This window comes from Dipodomys merriami, unplaced genomic scaffold (assembly GCF_024711535.1).
Source record: "Dipodomys merriami isolate MVZ:Mamm:240054 unplaced genomic scaffold, mDipMer1.0.p SCAF_9, whole genome shotgun sequence".
NCBI lineage: Eukaryota > Metazoa > Chordata > Mammalia > Rodentia > Heteromyidae > Dipodomys > Dipodomys merriami.
Genome location: NW_027206512.1, coordinates 29715048 through 29735959, shown reverse-complemented (window position 1 = coordinate 29735959; position 20912 = coordinate 29715048).

The window sequence follows — 20912 nt, the reverse complement described above, 5'->3', positions numbered from 1 at the left end:
TTATTTTCTAGGTTTTTTTTTTTATATAGGAAAGCATCCATTTAAATTCTTTCTACCTAATAAAGCCATTTGATTTGAAGTGGGATCTTATTCCGTGATAATTTTTATAGGTAAAAATGTGAGTTCTCTGTTGGGCATGTATCCTCACACTCCATCTTTATTCAAACCTTATCCATGAAGGCTCAATGGAAATAGAGGCAGAGTGCCAACAACTCTGGAGCTAAATCATATAATTGCTGTGTCACTTCGTTTTTAGGTGAACTTGGTGCAATTTCTGTCACAATCTGGCCCCTGTTTCCTCATCAATTCAGAAATAATTGAACTGAAGTTTCAAGTTAAACTCAAGTTATTTTGTTTATATGAGTACTGGATATAGAATGTCCTTTAGCAATTTCTAAGCTGATTTATTTTATTTTAGATAAGAAGAAAATGTGGTTAGGAAACATAAGTTGCCCAAGTAGAAGTAGGTAGATATTCTACTTACTGGAGATTTGTAGTATCCTTTACCATAAATACTTTCTGTGACCTCATAGGTCATGTTCATTTGTTGGAAACCTTTTCTTCTTCATTAATTAGGTTTGGTGTTCCTATGTTTTTCCATTGATTTCAATATTTCTTTCTGTCTGCTAGCCTTTCCCACAGATCATGGCACTCCTTGCTTTAACTCATAGACCTTTGAAAACTATAAGAGTATCAATTTCATTATTAATTGTGCTTTAAGAGCAAGATGATATATTAAGTATTTTCTAAATGCTTATATCACAATGTTAAAATCAACACTATGGTTTTAACATTAATGTTATATCAATTTTTTAAAAATGCTCATCCTGAGGTTTCATATGTTTATTTTCAAGAGAGTACACAACTTTTACATTCCAACTGGGTTTTTGAATTCAAATCTGAATTCAGAGAAAAAATAATATTAGCTTATGTGCTACTAAACTTTACTAAACTGTAGGTTGTGAATTGCTTTGAGAATCTGTGGATCCGTAATAGCTATTTAGATTTTTTTGTTTGAAGTAGTTTAAATTATATTTTAACATGTAAAAACAAGAAAGTTTCTCTTTAGTAAGCAAGGGTCATCACCATTCTTTAGGACTGAAAAACAAAATCTGCACAACAGCAAAATGATAATAGCTAATAGGAAACACTCAGTCAAGAGAGAATACAAATATATATTCTTTCTTGGATAGACTAGGGAAAAAAGTTTCAAAAGTGCACACATAGGAATAATTTAGAATTTTGTGTCTTGAAGAGTGGTGGTAATCAGCAGAATACTCTGAAATATTTAGTATATATTAGTTTGCAAGTTATTATTTTTCTTTGCTGATGCTATTAGTTACATTTCTTGACTTGTAATGTTACAGTGCCTTTTTATGCCTTTTTATGTATGATTATTTATGGGATCACAACATCTAATTAAAATATTGGTGTTCTACTCGGGGTTGTTATTTTCTAGCATTTGATCTGGGATTAAGTATGCATTCTCTAGGTCATTAAGATATTATCCTTAAAATAGTATGACCAGAAGACATACACCAAAATATATTTCTCTAATTGGATGTGATTATCTGATTTTCAAGGTGTATTTGGAATTCTGTAACTATAGAAATATGTAGAAGACACCATTTTATATTATATTCTATTACATCATTTGTGTGTATATTTATATAAATATATAGTATATATATATATATCCTTTATGTACATGTATAATGCATGTTATATATGTCCTTTTTGTTTAACTGATTGATTTCAGCAATCATTCAATTTCTTTTTTTTCTTTTTTTTTTGGGTCCGGTGGTGTGGCCTGAACTCTGGGCCTGGGTGCTGTCCCTCAGCTCTTCAGCTCAAGGCTAGAGCTCTATCACTTGAGCCACAGCGCCACTTCTGTTTCTTTAATTTTAGTAGATCTGTGGAAATGTTATTGCCCTATCCTGGGTAATTTATCATAATATCATTGGAACACAGTCACTAATTCAGTACATCTCAAATTTAATAAGAAGCATTGGTTTTTAGTTTTGCATACAATGGTGAAGGCATGGAATTGGGTAGGAATGGCAAAATCCAAGACATTTCTCACTACTAGAATTGGAAACATGACTCATCATGTAATTAACATAGAATTTCTTTTACATATTAGCTCGATTTAGTAACCCAATATTTTGTTAGCATTTTGATTACTTTAGTGTCAATCGTAAGTTCTGTCACTCTAACAAATTTACTTCACAAACAATGAAGGTGAGAAAACTAGTTAAGCAAATAGGAACAATGCAAGCTAAAATTTATTTAACATTTAGTATATTCTAGGCAGTGCTTGAACATATTATCTATATAAAATGATAAAGCGATGTGGTTCTTAAGTTTTCAGTATAGATTATGTTGTTATTATTAGTTATGAATGCGATGGTATACATTAGAACTCTGAACTTACTGAGCTTACAAAGCTGAAAGTTTACACTCTCTAAAAAGCATCTCTCCATTTCCTCAATTGCCTAGACTCTTGTATTCTTTATTCTTTGTTCTATGAGGTCAATTTTTTTTCAGATTCGACCTATAATGGAGATAATGGAGTTTTTATCTTTCTGGAGGTAGTTTATTTCATTTAGTATAACATTCTCCAGACTAATTCATGTAATTGCAGGTGGCTTGGAGTTCCTTCTTTACTAAGGGAGAATAATATTCCATTACAAATACACACACACACACACAAACACACACACACACACACACACATTTTAGTCTTCCATTAAAATTGTCTCCATGTATTAGCTATTCTAAATATTGTTGTAACAAACATCATTTTTAATATGTTGATTTTATTTCCTTGAATTATATGCCCAGAAGTGTGATAACTGGATCAAAATTAGCTCTGGTTTTAGATTTTTAGAAACCTTCTGTACTGTTATTTGTGATGACTGCATGAACATTCATGTCATCAACATCCTGTCATTGTTACTTTTTCATAATGGTAATAGTAATAGGTGTGAGGCAATAAATCTTTGTTGGCTTTCTTTGGATTCTCTGATGATTATCAATGTTGATTATTATGTTATGTATTTGTTAGCCTATGTGTATCTTCTTTTGAAAAACTTCTGTTTCATTCATTTGCTTATTTATCTTAATTGGGTTGTTCTTTTTCTGTTAACTGTATTTTTAAGATGCATATTAGTCTCTTAACCATTGTAGGGTTTTGAACATATGTTCTCCTACTAAACAGGCAGTCTCTCTATTATTTCTTTTCTATACAAAGCTTTTCTTCTCTAATGATATCTAACATGATCTTACTGCTTTTGTTATTTGTGCTTTTAAGAATATATCAAATATATCAAATACATACAGAAAAAGCCACCAGCCACACAAATGTCAAGTACATTTTTTCCCCTGTTTATGGTGGTCATCTGAAATGTAAATGTTCTAAAATTGTCTTTCATCATTTTCAGTTATTTTTTTTAAGTGTGGTAAGAGTCAGATTACATGCTTTTGCACGTAAATATTCAGTTTTTTCTATTCATTTATTGAAGAACATGCCCTTTCATCAAATGTGAATTTTTGTCATTCTTCTTAAAGATCAGCTGACCTCAAAACAGATTTATTTCTGGAGATTCTATTCTGATACATTGACCTACATGTCTGTTTTTGTAAGACAATTATATTCTGTGTTCACACCTATTGCTTTGTAATATATTGAAATCAGGACTGTGTGGTCTCAAGAATTGTTTGCTTTTAATATTTCTGGTACTACATGAATTTGGAAAATATTTTTCTACATCTATGAAAAAAGCCACTGGAATTTTGATAAAGATTGCACTGAACCCATTGAAGCTTTGAGCGATACCAAAATTTTGATAATGGTAATTTTTCAAGGCCTGGAGGATGAGCTATATTTCACATTTATTTGTATTTTCTTCACTTTATTTTGTCTATTTCATAATTATCATTATATAGATATTTCATCTACACATGGGGCTTACTTCTAAAGTATACTATACTTTTGATGCTATTGTAAATGGGATATTTTCCAGATATTTTCTTTTTTGCCAGTTTCCTGCCAGTTCCTAGAAATGTGACTGCATTTTATATGTCTTTTATCCTACCATTTTACAGAATGAATTTGTTGATCATTTAAAAAAATGCTAGACTATATATTCTATGTAACATTAAGAATCTGAAATAAGTAAAAATTTTACCTAGTAGTTTCAATTTAGAAGCACTTTTTTTTCTGTTGTCTTGCCTGCTTTCCCTGGCTAATTGTAACCAGTCTAATAGTATGTTGAATGGAAGTGGCAGGAGTAGGTATGCTTGACTTACTGATCTTCCTGGAAAAACTCTTAGATTTTATAATCGGGTACAGTCCTCACTGTGAGCTTGTCAGATATAACCTTCACTGTGTTGAGATATATTCCTTGTGTACCAATTCATAAGGAATTATTTTATAAAATCCTGAAAAGATGTTGAAAGATCTCAAGTGTTTTTGTTCCTGTGCCAATTGAAATGATCACATGGATTTGAATCCCTTATTTTTTTATCCATCACATTAAATCCTTTAACATTACATTTAAAATAATCATAGTTATATATGCATATTTAAATATATATATTAAAATGTTACTCTGCCTGGTACTGATCGCTCATATCTCTAATCCTAGCTACTCAGGAGGATAAGGTCTAGAGGATGGAGGTTTGAAAACCAACTGGGAAAGATAGTCTGTGAGACTTCAACTCCAAAATAATCAGCAAAAAACTATTCTGGAGGGCTTCAAGTGATAGAGCACCCACTGAACAAGCAAGCTGAGCAAGGAGTAGGTCCTGGACTTTAAACTCTGGTAATGACAAAGAATGTTTTACAATATACAATATACACTAGTTTACAATATACACTAGTTTTAATTTGGTTTATCTCAATAGAACTATATAAATGACATTCAGAAGTTTGACTTTTTTCATTACCCCTTTTGTATCATACCATTTTTCATTTGATGTTTTGTTTTGTGTTTATTATTATTATTATTATTATTTTATAATAAATGAGTAAAAATGAAGTCTAAAGAGCATTTTCTTTAATTAGGAAAGGACCCACTAATACACATACCCTATAAATTTGGAGAAAAGAATAAGGAAGATAAGATATGCTGACTTAAAATTGGACTCTCATGATTGGTCAATCAGAAGTGAATATGCTTTTGAAACATGTTACTTTTTTGCAATATTGAAATATTTGAAATTAAGGACTTAAGAGTAGAAATTTGACATATCACCTATATATGTGCATATATAAAGTGGTACTAGGTATAAAGAAACTTAAAATATGTTTTTCAAGCACATAAATAAGGTATATAATTCCTATTAATTTATTATTTATACAATAACTTTTATGAACAGAGTGTATGAATGTAGCAATTCATATAATACTTAATATAATTTTAAATTAATCTACTATGTAATTAAAGATTTGTTAAAAATTTTCTGAACTTTGAGCAGAGACTTTTTAAGTATACCTGTTCGTTTTTTATGTTTAGACATTTTACTCTCTGCTTAGAATTAATTTTTAAATTGTGATTTAAAAAGAATTATGTATTTGATAAATTGTAGCAAAATCAAAATATGTATGAACGTATATTGCAGCACATGAATTACAGCAAAAAGGAGTCTGTTTCATTGTCTATCAACTCAATTCTTCACATTTAATGTAATAGAAATAGCAATGTACATAGCATACTTTCTCTATTTATGGTGCAGTTTTTAAAAATAATCTTTTACATATTTTTGCTCCAATTGAGATACTATAAAATGTTTTCTTAAGCTCCTGTTTAAAATTATTTTCTTTTTGATTAATTGCCCTATAATGACTGGCAATTGCACTAAACATTCGAAATGAATAAGAAAAAAAAAGTGGTTGAAATAAAAATGAGTCCATTAAGTTTCCATTGAACAAAGATATGTCACCAGAAAGAACACTGTAACTTGAAACATTTATGTGTATTTATATAGCTGTACAAAACATTCATTTTTAAATTTTCTTAGAAAAGCTAAGTGTGAGGTTAACTGTATTTGATCAAAAGGATTATACTCAGATTTTGTGGAGAGATTTTTGTACTGTGGTTATGTTACACCCATCCATATGACACTGTTGTTGTAATTAAATGGGGGGGGGCACTAAGGATGGAGTTGTGTGCATCCAGAAATAGAGCTTACCAACAGAGATCAAGTCCTAACCACTCTCCATCAGACATAATTTACTTCTAATACATGAATCATATTAAACAAAAGATGTCTGGGAAGCTTCCAAGTTTTAATCATATGGGAGAACTATTTTTAAATCTGATATTTTTCATCTTTAAAATGGCAAGAATGATCACTTTGTAGTGATGTAATATCATTAAAATATGTCTGATAACCAAATTCTAGTGCTGATTCATTTTTCTTTCATTTAATCTTCATTCCTTCAGCCCAACATCTCATTTGAATATCAAATATTTTGGCCAAATTCTAAGTATTAAGGGTCCTAATACCACAGTCTCCTGTTGGAAATATCTATGATTGTTTTAGTCTTTAAGTAACTTATCATGGTTACTCTAAAATAAATTTATTAACAACTCTATGTGGAAATACTTAGCAATCATTTGCAGCATAGCCATTTACTCACTCTAAATTGTTTGATCAGTTTGAAAGCACCAATTATCTGCATGAGGTATTTGGTGATTAATTCATTTAGATATATATGGATTTAATGGTCTATGTACATAGCTATAAAATATTATATATGGTATAAATATATAATTGATATATATGTATCATTTATAATATATATGTATGCCTATAATTAGTGCCTTTATTTAATCTTTTTTCTGGTGTCAAAATAGTATCCAGTATAAGACCTAAGAAGCCTGTCATTATTGTTTCTCTTCATAAATAAAACTAGAGAGAAAATATTTTCATTAAACTAATTTTTGTTACTGTATTTCACAGAAAATACAAAGTTGAAGTATTTTGGCTATTCAGAATGCTTCAGTGTATTATGTGTAATATTTATCAGTTTTAAATTTTCATTAGTATTCTCTAAAGCTCTCATTTTATATTCTCAAATGCCAGCAGCCAACTTTAAATTCAAAACCATTTATTAGTGACTACTGTGTGGTATTTTTTATATGAATAAAACACTGAAGAAGATATAATCTTCATCCTTGTAGAAAATGGATATGAAAGCAAGGTATTTTGACCTTTTTCATTTTGTCAACATTACTCAAAAGGTAATTTTTTTTCAGGAATTATGTCTTTAAATTCATGAAGCAGTGAAATAATTTTAATTGTTCTGAAGTAGCAGACAGCATTTTAAAATAAATTCTCCTTTCTCTGACATAGTCATGTGGCATTACCTTTTATCCAGTGGCAATATTACAGTCATTTTTCTTATAAATTACCATAGGTTCTTTTTCAGATATTCTTACTTACTTGCATTTCAAATCTACTCCCCATGTTCATTAGAATACACAGATTTATTAGGTTTTTTGTTTCTTTAGCTCTTTCAAATTCCTTAGTTATCACATGCATAGTAATAACCACCTTGAAGTGGCTCACTCAGAGAAGCCAGCTGCTAGGGTCATGTCCTAAATACAGCTTAAACAGCAGGCTCCAATCTGATGAAACCTGACCGGAAATCGTGAAGCAAACAAGCTCAGCAGTTGCTCATATTTAAGATTCAGCTGGCACACAAAACTGAAAGCACCTCTTCTGCTTTGACATTATCTATAGGTCCAATCCTCAATATGCTGATTCTATCATAATACAGAAAATTGCTTAATTCCCTCTGGAAATTAGCAACAAAAAAGTCTCTCCTTGAATTGCTCTTGCTCCTTCTTTTCATTGGTTGATGCTATCTTTTTTTTACCTGAGGAGAAAAGTAACATTTTAAACCAAAGCATGTGGGTTTATAAAATAACCACACATTTTCTGAGGGTTTAAAAGAATGGCATGAGAACTATTGCATGCAAATAAAATAGCTGTTACCCATATCTAATCAGTATGCTCTTAAAGAATTATGATTTTATTACAATTTCTGATTCTTCTAGTCATTTGCTTTGCAGTGATAGATGATATTTATACATTTGTTCTGTGGCATGTTCAAGTGTAGGACACAGGTTTCTGGATCAATTTTCTTCTCAGACATGTGGTACCTCACTCTGCAGTAACACAGTCGAATATAGCATCTTATTCTGTTTTGTGAAACTGTCACAAAATTCTACAGGTTGTATACTTCAGAGTGCACAAAAATGATCTGCTCATATTTCTGGAGGTTGGGAATTCAGAGACTAAGGGCAGACATCTTGTACTCTCCTTTTTGATGTATCATCCAATAAAAGAATATGTTCAAAAGGATGAGAGTGAATGAGAGACTGAACTTTCAGACCTGAGATATTTTATATCATCAATTTGCGATAGTAGAATTTTCATGAAATAATCATCTCCATTGGGCCACACAACTCAGCACTCACATCTTGGGTATTAAGTTTCAAACATAATTTTTGGGAGAAATAGTTGATCCCAGAATGCACACATTCATACATGTGCTCTAGTATCCATGGATAGTATCTAATATAATGTCACACTTATTTAAAACATGATATAACACAGACATTCATTTTAAAGTATCTAAGAGAAAGAAGGAGGTATAGAGGAGCCAGGGATCTGGGAAACAAGGGATGAAGGAAGGAAGGGAGGTTTTGTTATCATGGTAACAGTGAATGTGACAATCTTGAAATTCCTGAGTTGTTGAGAGTGTACTCCACTCTGGCTGCTTACTCTGGTTTTACAGAAGTGCTAAGATGATATTTGCTAAATACCCCACCATGTTTGCAATTACTATGATATTTCTAGCTGCAACTGAATCAAACATCACATAATATAAGTATATTGATGACTCTCTATTTAAAACAATGAAAGAAGTACCTTCCACACAGAACCATTTTGAAATACAAAGACTATTTGTTTTTCCTTTTATTTTTTTTGGGGGGGTGATCATAGGGCTTGAACACAGGGTCTGGTTGCTGTGTCCCTGAGTTTCTTTTCCTCAAGGCTAGCACTTTGAGCACCACTTTCAGTTTTCTGATGGTTAATGAGAGATAAGAGTCTCAGGGACTTCCCTGATGGCTTTGAACCACACTCCTCAGATCTCATCCTCCTGAAAAACTAGTATTACAAGCATGAGCCACTGGGGTCTGGCTCATAATTTTCTTTGATAACACAATTCATATGCACTTTATTGTGTTTTGTCATGCTATTTTATTTATTTTTAAACCAAATCTTCAATATTTTTGCTCTTTCTTATTTTTCAGAATCGTTAGATAACATGCAGATGCATTGCTCAAAATACCCCAAATACTGTGACCACAAATTACTTTAGATGTAAGGTTAATGTTTTTGATTAAGATAATGATACTTATCTAGTTTCTACTTTCAGACCATTGAGCAACATGATCACTGTTCAATTCTCCAATATACCTTGTATCTCTGATGAAGATAAAGGAAATTTTTTTTATTTGGTGAGATGTTCTTACTAACTTTTTTTAAAATTTTATTTTATTTTATTTGTGAACATACTGTACAGAGGAGTTACAATTACATGGGCAGGATAATGCATACATTTCTTACCAAGCATTGCAGCCTCCTCCTTTGTTTACCTTTCACATCCCTTTCATCTCTGATGAAGATAAAGGAAATTTTTTTTATTTGGTGAGATGTTCTTACTAACTTTTTTTAAAATTTTATTTTATTTTATTTGTGAACATACTGTACAGAGGAGTTACAATTACATGGGCAGGATAATGCATACATTTCTTACCAAGCATTGCAGCCTCCTCCTTTGTTTACCTTTCACATCCCTTCCCAGCCTCCCCCCTCTCCCCAATCCCAATCCTTCTCCTTCCCCCCCTTCCCCCTTCCCCCCCCCCCACCGACGTTGTAAAGCTCGTTTTGGACATGACAACTTGTACTTCTTATTGTTGCAACAGGTCCACCTGTATCCTCAAACAACTGGTTTTTCCCCATCTCCTCCACAAGTTATACTGACATCAAATAAAGTGAAAGCAGGGGTTATACTGTGGGGGAGGGACATACAAAGCAACAAAGAGATAATCTTATAAATGCATTAGAAACACATGCATGAAAGAAAAAAAACATTAAAATACACATCTAAGGGTTCATTTTCCTGACATCACATTATCTGACCTTTTCCGCTTGACTAATAAATTTTTAAGAACTGTTTTGATTTAATCTTTATGATCTGGCTGTCCCCTTCAGTGACTCAGAAAGCCATTTTCCAGTTGTGGGTTTCAAGAAAAGTTAGTCTTAGATATGTCTGCACAATTTTGGAGTCAATTTACTTCCCACTGAACAGTATTGTCTAGTTTTGTTTTCACTTGTTTTCAATTAGAAACTTAGGACCCTAGGGTAGAAGCAATAGGAGATTCAGTGAGTGGCTTGAGCATAAACTTTATCTTCAAAATTGCAAATAGTGTACTTAGTTCACTTGAGAGCATTCACTGAAGTTAATTTTTATGTTTATCTATTAAGTGCTGAATTTTCAATGTTTCTGTTTTGGTGATTCAGAAATATTTCAGATATTCATTATAGCTATTCTAAGTGGAGTGAGGGGGTATCTCAATGTTGTTTTGATTTGCATTTCTTTTATGGCTAGGGAGGTTGAGCATTTCTTCATGTGTCTATTGGCCATTCTTATTTCCTCTTCAGAGAAGTTTCTCTTTAAGTCTTTAGCCCACATATTTATTGGGAAGTTGTTTCTTTGAGGATTTGTTGTTGGGGGATTTTATTTTTTGAGTTCCAGGTATATTTCAGGTATGAGAACCTTGTCCATTGTATGGCTAGTAAAGATCTTCTTCCAATCCATGGGTTTTCTATTGATCTTGCTAGCTATGTCTTTTGCCATGCAGAAGCTCTGCAATTTCATGCAATCCCATTTGTCCAACCTTTCTTTGATTTGTTGTGTTTCTGGATCTCTATTTAAAAAAGTTTGGCTTGTGCCAAGGAGACCTAGGGTTTCTCCTATTCCATCCTGTAATGTTTTCAGAGTGTCTGCTTTGACTCCGAGGTCTTTGATCCATTTGGAGTTGATTCTGGCACAGGGTGATATATAACGATGTAGCTTTAGTTTTCTACAAGTGATACCAGTTTTGCCAGCACCATTTACTGAGGGGATGTGGACAGAAGGGAACCGTACTGTATTGTTGGTGGGAGTGTAAACTTGTTCAAACACTTTGGAAAGTAGTATGGAGGTTTCTCAAAAGATTCCACATAGAGCTCCACTATGACCCAGCAATCCCACTTTTGGGCATTTAGGCAAATGATCACAAACAAGTCCACACTAAAGCTACCAGCACAATTATGTTTGTTGCAGCATTATTTACCATAACTAAGATATGGAACCAACCCAGATGCTCCTCAGTACATGAATTGATCAGAAAATGTGGTATATATACACAATGGAATTCTATGCCTCCATCAGAAAGAATGTCATTGTCCCATTTGTTTGGAAATGGAAAGACTTGGAAAAAAATTACATTAAGTGAAGTAAGCCAGGCCCAAAGAAACTAAGTCCCATGGTTTCCCTTATTTGCAATAGCTAGTATATGTCTGAGACAAGCAGAAATGGTCACATAAGTTGATGTTAGGCGAAATGAACCCCAAGAAAAGTATTCAAATTTCAAATGTTTTTTTTTTCTTTCTTAGGATTGCTTCTAACATATTTATAAGATTTCTTTGTTGCTTTGTATGTCGCTCCTCCACAGAATAACCCCTTTTTTCACTGTATTTGATGTTGGTATAATTTGTGGAGGGGAAGGGAAAAAACAAATTGTTTAAATAGGGATACAGGTGGACCCATTGCAACAATGAGATGTACAAGATGTTATGTCAAAAAATGATCTTTACCACTTTGGCCAGCAGTGGGGGCTGGGGGAGGAGCGAAGGGATTGGAAGGGGAAACAAAGGAGAAGCCAATAACACTTGATAAGAAATGTACTCATTACCTTGCCCATGTAATTGTAACCCCTCTGAACGGTATTTTTTTAATTAAAAAATATTTCAGATCTCCAGCTCTGCTGATCAGATTTTCATATTTGAGTCTTCTTTTATTTTAATGTGATGCAAAGTATAGTCCACAGTGCTATACTCAGCACAACAGATAAACACTGACATAGAATCCCCGCTGATTTTTCCAATTATTACAAAGTTTATATACATGTATGTTATTGTATAGCACTAGTATTGCTTGTAGTATGTCTATTTCTCCTGTCATGGTGGTAGTTGGTAATCACTAAATATTTGCTCTCCTCTGTACCAACTCAGCTAAAACCATTGATTTCTACATGGGAGAATAATTTTCCTCTTAATTTTACAGATGAGAAAACTGAGGTTAACAGTTGGAATAATTTGGCAAATGTGACTGAGATAGAAAATGACAGCGCTGTCATTCAAGTCCAGTAGAACAGAAATCCAGATGTAATTCTCATAGTCTCTGTATGTTAATTCTGTGCTTGAACATGGGGTAGAAATTTGACCAGATAAGTTTCACACACTGGCAGGAAGGCTTCATTATAAGACTGCCCATGGCTTAAAGGTGACTACAGGAAACCTTGAAATTTGGGGAAAATTTCTGTTCACACATTTCTTAAGCTCAACCTAGTTTAAGATTCATTGTCAGAAACAGTCACTTATGGTTATCTAATCTGAAGTATTTGAATAACTGATGCAGATTGGGGTTTATCCAGACAGGAATTGTTAAAAGAACATGGAAAACTTCCAGTCCATTTGACATGGTGTTTACTTTAAGCAAAATATGTTTCCATCTATAAAATCAAAAGTTAATACAAGTTATTACTGAAGTTTAAAAATTAAAGTTTTGTTCATTTTAACTGTTCCCCCCTTTTTACTTATATGCATTTGTAAACTAGACAATCAACTTCTTTTCTCAGTCTTTGAATGTTGACCTTTATCAAGGGAAAATAATTACTAATGATAAGGACCAAAATTTATAGGACTTTTAATTATTTTTTCTGATGTTTGGACACCCTCTGCCTACAGCACTGAGCCTCTAGAGATTTTTTTTAGTAATGTTCTGCTTTTAGTATTGTTCCAAAGTTGTCGCTCTGTCAGTTCTGATAGCATAGGAGATAAAAATGTACTCTTGGAAGAACACCAGGACCAATCAGAATATGAGACAATTGGCCTCATAGCCTGCTCTTTCCTTTATATTTTAGAGGAACAATCCCAGATATATGGTGGCCATGGATGTAGATTGAATGTGGAAGGTGTACGAAATGAACACAATTCTCATATTTCCTTTATTGTAATACTTTCTTGACATTGTAATGGCCTAGGTGCAGTAGGTCTGCAAATAGTCCTTAGTCTTTTCAGAAAATATTCTTGTTGATGTTTTGTTAACTCTGTATCTTTGTGAAAGAAGGAAGGCTTTGAGCTCCCTAAATAGCTTGGCAATTTTAGTCTTCTAATAGAAAACACCAATGAGATGTTTGGAATGAGAATGTCATGACAAGCATAAATATTTAATTTTTTCCATGCCTTTCCTTGACCTTTTTTGGCAGTACTGGGCATTTTGAACTGAGAACCTCAGACTTGCTCGGCTGGTGCTCTACAATCTGAATCACAACTCATACTCTTTGCTTTGCCAGATATTTTAGAGATAGAGTAACTCTTCTTTCTGAGCTATCTTGGAGTAGCTTCTTCTTTATCTTTAATTTGTGGATTATATTTTAATCATGTTTTCAATAATGTCATTGTAATATTCCCTTGCTTTAATAGATAAATCTCCTCTCCTCATTTTTAGGATTATTTTTATTTTCTTATGTTATTCATTTATTTTACATTTGCTGTGTTGTATAGCATATAATTTGAGTAGCTAAACAGTATTTAAATAAAAAATGACTTGAGTATCATTTGCAATAACTTTTTAAAATTACATTTTAACAGTGAATAGCCACTAAATTTTAAGTGATTATCTACTAAATATATACTAAAATTTAATATTAATCTGTATTAATACTCTATATATTCTTTATCAAAGTTTGTCAATATGACCAAACATCTACTAAAAAAAAAACCTCTCTGTAGTATAACAACTTGCTATTTCCTTAGGGTTTCTTAAATAAAATCCTGTGCCAAAGACAGAGAGAGCTAATTATCAATGTTCAGAATCTGTGGTCCTGATAAGTTTTGAAAGGAAATAAACATATAAATGTATTTGAGGAAATTTCCATAAAAGATAGAGAAAGGGAGCAATAGTAGTTGTTAAAGTCATCAGAATCTAGTACAGGTATAACATTTGTGAAAATAGAGGAGCGCATAGGTCACTGTACAGTCTCCCAGTCTCAACTGCAACACTTTTTGAATTATAATAGGACCAACTATGTGTACCCAATTATTTATTTTCTTTTATGTGACAATGCAGAAAGTGATGATGAAGATTCCAGCTTAAGCCATTAATGACAATGAGAATTTTAAATTATATATATATATATATATATATATATATATATATATATATATATATAATTTTAAAGAGTGGTACAAATGAGTTGCCGTTTAATAAAATAATTTATGAATACAATGTGTCTTGACCAATGACACCCTTTTTAATTTTCTTTCTTTTTTTTATTGTGGAATACCATACAGAGGAGTTACAATTACATGGGTAGGATAACGAGTACATTTCTTCACAAGCATTGTTGCCTCCTCATTGTTTCCCCTTCCCCTCCTTTCTTATTCCTCCAAATCTCACCCCTTCCCTCAGTTTTGTAGGATATGCATTCAATTTTGTGATTGCAATTTCTCTCCATCCTTCTTTTCTATTTGACCCAACCTCCCTTCCAAGTACTCATTTCATTTTGTGTGATGTTTATTTTGAAATTATTTTCTAAGGAAATAGACCACTTGAGTTCTTCTCTAAATGTACTGTATTTCAGTTAATACACTTATGTACACTTGAAGTCCACCCAAAACTATATACCTATGCATTTATAAATTAACTTTAGGATCCAAATAAGAGAAAACATGTATCCTTTCTCTCTGGCCCAGGCCTACTTCAATTAACAAGATTTTTTTTTACTTCAAATTTTGTCTAATGTATGAGTATAATTCTATCTCAACATTATTCATCACTGAGATAGGAAAAAATTAAAAAATATGGAACTACAAAAGGTCCTGAACAGCAAGAATTCCTGGACAAAAAAATGCTACTGTGGGTCTAACAATTTTCAGACATCAAACTATACTACAAAGATATAGTAAAGAAAAGATTTTGGTATTGGCACAAAAACAGCCCTGAGGACCAATGGAACAGAATACTTAGAAACTAACTCACAGACTTACAGTAATTTGATATTTGATAAGAGATCAAAAATATATGTTGAAAACTGAATCTGGATCTGTATTTATCACTTTGGACTAGAATCAGTACAAAATGGCTCAAAGACCCAAATATAAGCCTGGAAACCATGAAACAATTACAGAAAGCAGTAGGGGAGTAGGCGAAATACTAGGAACATACTGTTTTAAAAGCACAGCAAATCAAAGACAGAATAAATGCGATTGAATCAAACCAAAAAGTTTCTGCATGACAAAGGACACAGTTGACAAGACACATAGACAACTTACAGAATGGGAAAATAACATCGTCAATTGCACATCAGACAATGATCATGAGATATTACTACTTTTTATCCAAGAAATGTAAAATCCTGAAAGCTTTTTTTACTTATTCCACTACTTATGATATTGTAGTTTTCAAAATAAAGCTTATATTTTGTAGATCATAACTGTCCAACCAAGTAAGTTTTAAACGATTAATTTTAACATACAACAATTAAATTTCTTCTTAAGTTAAATCTGTATGTCTTCTGAACAATTTTTATAAAAATTTACAGGCACATACACATATGAATATACTTTCAATTTCAAATTCTTTATTTCAAAACAGAAAAGTATTTGTTTCATTTAGTTTTTATTTCAGACACAATGAAGCTTAATAATTTTCCAATATATCAATATACAGAATGTCCTGTGACACATATGTTGTTGTAACTTTTGTGTTCGGTTCAGCATTGGCATTATATATAGTAGTTATAGGCTTGCAAGGACATTTTTGTTTTATGTATTCTTTGTAAACAGTGCTGGTAAAATCTCATCTCTGTTTAATAGTTTGTCAATGTGTAAATATAAATCTTAAATGATAGTACTGTTCAATGAGAACAAGTACTTTTTTGTTTTAATCCTAGTATAAGTTTATTTGTATACCTGCAATTTGTGCCACTATAATTTTCTTTCAATTTAAATCAATATTTCTAAGCTGAACAAAAAATGATGAATATATTTTGATTTTTTAAATTTAAAAATTTGGTATCAAAGTACTACTAGTTGCATTATAATTAGTTTCACCTTGAAGAAACTGTTTCCACTAGCTTTTTCTCTGTGTACATTCAAATACAAAAGGGTAATCGTGCAATTAATGATACAAATAACCACAATCCCAATGATAGGGTAGAACTGTGTATTAGAAAAGTAGCAGACCTCTCCAGCTGAATTTCAATTTCTGTCATATTTGTTCCCATGTTTTTTTTTCCTCTCCAAAGCTTAACATTTTCTATTTCTGAGTCCAAAGGGGTAGCACCTGGCTTTCTGTTCGCTCTCAATTTAGACAATTTTATTTACCAAAAAAGTACATTAGTATTTATTTCTAATAAATAAAATAAAAATATCATATAGTAGCAGATTTTTCCATGTGTGTCTATCACATCTATTACTTGAACTAGGGGAATAACATAACACACACACACACACACACACACACACACACACACACACACACACACACACACACACACACACCACCATTGATGCAAAGAACCCTACTTGTGAAGTGCAAGAAGATCCCCAAGAGAGGGTCTATTCTCTCATTCAAATTAATCATCATTTTACTTTCCTACTACTTACCATTACTTACTAACTAATAAGTTTATATTACTTGGAATGGCTTGTTTCTAATATTCTTAATCTCCTGTATATGGAACTTCAGGACTACAAAAGTAGTATTCCAGGGACTACTCAATGTTAAAGAATAAACCTGGTACATAACATATAAATGTCAAATTTCCCTCATGACAATTTTTATGTTTCTAAGTTAAATGCTTGGGAGACAAAAATGCTAATCAATTATAGTAAACATTTTATTGCATTGCACCATAGATAAAGAAATATACACAAGTCCTACAGGTAAGGCTTGGTGAGTTATTACCATATGAATCACCTCTTTAGTTCAGATGAAGTGATAATCTTAGCCAGTTCATTGGGTTCATATTACCTTATGTTCAAACTTTAGATTAATTTATTTGTTTAACATTTACCTTGAATGGAATGAAAATGTATGCTCTCTGGAAAGTGGCATATTTCATTATCATGTTTATAAGGTACATGAGAGTCATTGACTGTACATATAGAAATAAGAACCACTTAACATAGTAAGGGCATTTTCAAAGACATACATTATTGTGCATATTTTTTCCATTGTGTGAACATAAGAGTCAACTTATGCAAGACTAGATGGAAGAGGTCAGTCATTGAATATCTCTTCTTCATATAAAGAAGAGATGTGCTCTCCCTAATCCTAATAATTTCTGGTTTTCCAAATTCTTTTCTGCGGTTCGAAGTCCTTTAACATATAGTCATTTGATGTTGAATAGATGTATCTGTTGAACTAGATTGTATCTGTAGACTATTGACTGTACAAATGCAAACTTTGGTTGATGGTTGCCTTAAGATAGTGTTCTAGCACAAAACTGGTGCAATCTGTATCTCAAATGGGCCGAGTAAGCCGGAAAAACACAAGAAAAATGGCAAATTCGGGTATCTCAATTCCCAACCTTGATAATCAGGGATTAGAACAGATAAAGAATAATCCAGAGGAGAGTTCCCAAATAGCTCTACAAACACTAATAGCAAACATGATAAATGAGAAGTTTGACAATGTACAAAGGACTCTGTATGAGCGTGATAGGGAGAGAGAGGAGGCATCCCAGAAGTTTATACAGGAACATCATAAGCGTGAGGAAGCTTCACAAAAACTGATACAGGATTTGCATGAACAACTTGAGAATACTCAAAGAGAAAGGGAGGAATGGCGTGAGCAGGCAGAGAACACTCAAAGAGAACTGCAGGAATCCCACAGAAGGGAGGAAACTAATCAAAGAGTAATTCACGAATTAAGAGACCAGGTAGAGAATACACAAAGATCACTAAAGACATTCATGGAATCCATTAACAAAGAGCTGAAGGAAGTCAGGGAGACCACAAAGGGAAGGCTGAATGGAACCCAACAGAAGGAATGGGAGTCCAAAGAAACCATAACCAATCAACTAAGTGATTTGAGAACAAACACTGAACACCAAATTAAGGAAGTAAAAAAATTCATACAAGACCTAAAACAGAGCTTCAACAAAGAACTTGAAGCCATCAAAGCTGACCAATTAGAAGGAAAAGAGATAAAAAACAAAGTAGAGAGTCTTGACAGCAGGTTAGACCATGCAGAAGATCGAATCTCAGGGATTGAAGACAGCCTAGATATTATAGAGAAAGAACATACAACCATCCAAGACAAGTCCAAGAAATATGATAGGTCTATCCAACACCTGGAAGACACCATCAGAAGGCCCAATCTAAGGATAATGGGTGTAGAGGAGCACCTAGAAACAGAAGTTAATGGCCTAGGAAATTTGTTTAACAGGATCCTAGCAGAGAACTTCCCAAACATACAAAAAGATAGGCCTATTCAGATACAAGAAGCTTTTAGAACCCCAAATAGACCAGACCAGAATAGGACATCCCACCGTCACATTATAATCCACACAGGATCAACCCAGACCAAGGAAAAGATCCTTAAAGCTGTCAAGGAGAAAAGGTTAATCACCTATAAAGGGAAACCAATTAGAATTACCTCAGATTTCTCACCAGAGACAATCAAAGCAAGAAGAGCCTGGAATGATGTATGCCATGCCCTAAAAACAAACAACTATCAACCAAGAATACTGTACCCAGCTAAACTCTCCTTCATAACTGAAGGCCAAATAAAAACCTTCCATAGCAAAGAAAAATTGAAACAATACATCTCCACCAAACCAGCCCTGCAAAAGATTCTTAAAGATGTCCTACACATAGAAAACCAACAAGAACGCAACAAAGGCCAAGAAACTGCACCCAAACTGAGAATCCAAGAGCCTTAGGAAGAACCCAGTTTTCACAGCCCCCAAGAAGGTGGATAACATGGCAGGAACTCCCAAATACCTCTCAGTCCTATCTCTTAATGTTAACGGACTGAACTCTCCAATTAAGCGACATAGACTGTCTAGTTGGATTAAAAAACAAGACCCTTCTATCTGCTGCCTGCAGGAGTCACATCTTGCCCGTAAAAACAAACATATTTTCAAGGTTAAAGGCTGGAACAAAATCTACCAAGCAAACGGCCCTCATAAACAGGCGGGAGTTGCAATCCTAATATCAGATAAAATAGACTTCAAATTAAAATTCGTGAGAAGAGATAAAGAAGGTCGCTACATACTAATTAAAGGATCTCTCCTTCAGGAGGATATTACAATTCTAAATATCTATTCGCCAAACAATGGAGCACCCAAATTTATCAAAGAAACACTACTTTCCCTCAAATCCCAGATAGATCCAAAGACATTAATCGTTGGGGATTTTAACACACCACTCTCCCCACTAGATAGATCAACTCGGCAAAAACTCAACAGAGAAACCGCAGATCTAAACAGCTGCATAGATCAACTAGACTTAACAGACATTTACCGAACATTTCACCCAGCAGCATCAGAATACACGTTCTTCTCAGCAGCACATGGGACGTTTTCTAAAATAGACCACATTTTAGGCCACAAAGCAAACTTGTCTAAATTCAGAAACATTGAAGTTATACCTTGCATTCTCTCTGACCACAAGGGAATAAAATTAGAACTCAACACCAAAAGCCACCAAAGAAAGTCCGGTATCAAGCCGGGCGCTGGTGGCTCACGCCTGTAATCCTAGCTACTCAGGAGGCTGAGATCTGAGGATCGCGGTTCAAAGCCAGCCCGGGCAGGAGAGACCGTGAGACTCCTATCTCCAATAAACCACCAGAAAACCGGAAGTGGCGCTGTAGCTCAAGTGGTAGAGCGCTCGCCTTGAGCTGAAGAGCTGAAGGACAGTGCCCAGGCCCAGAGTTCAAGCCCCACGACCGACCAAAAAAAAAAAAAAAAAAAAAAAAAAAAGAAAGTCCGGTATCACATGGAGGCTGAACAACACACTGCTGAATCATGAGTGGGTCATGGAAGAGATTAGAAAGGAAATTCAAATGTTCATGCTATTCAACAAAAATGAACACACAAATTACCAGCTCCTCTGGGACACAGCAAAGGCAGTACTCAGAGGCAAGTTTATAGCTCTGAGCTCCTACATCAACAAATTGGAGAGATCGGAAACTAATAATTTAATGACACATCTAAACCTCCTTGAAAAAGAGCAGCAAGATAAACCCCAATCCAGTAGACGGAAAGAAATAATCAAAATTAAATCAGAATTAAATGAATTAGAATCCAAAAAAACTATAGAAAGAATCAACAAAACAAAGAGTTGGTTCTTCGAAAAACTTAACAAAATTGACAGACCCTTAGCAAACCTTATCAGAAAAAGGAGAGAACACACCCAAATTAATAAACTCAGAGATGAGAATGGAAACATCACCACGGAAACAACCAAGATTCAGAACATTATAAGGGAATACTTCTCAAAACTTTATGCTAATAAGTTTGAGAACTTGACAGAAATGGACCTTTTCCTAG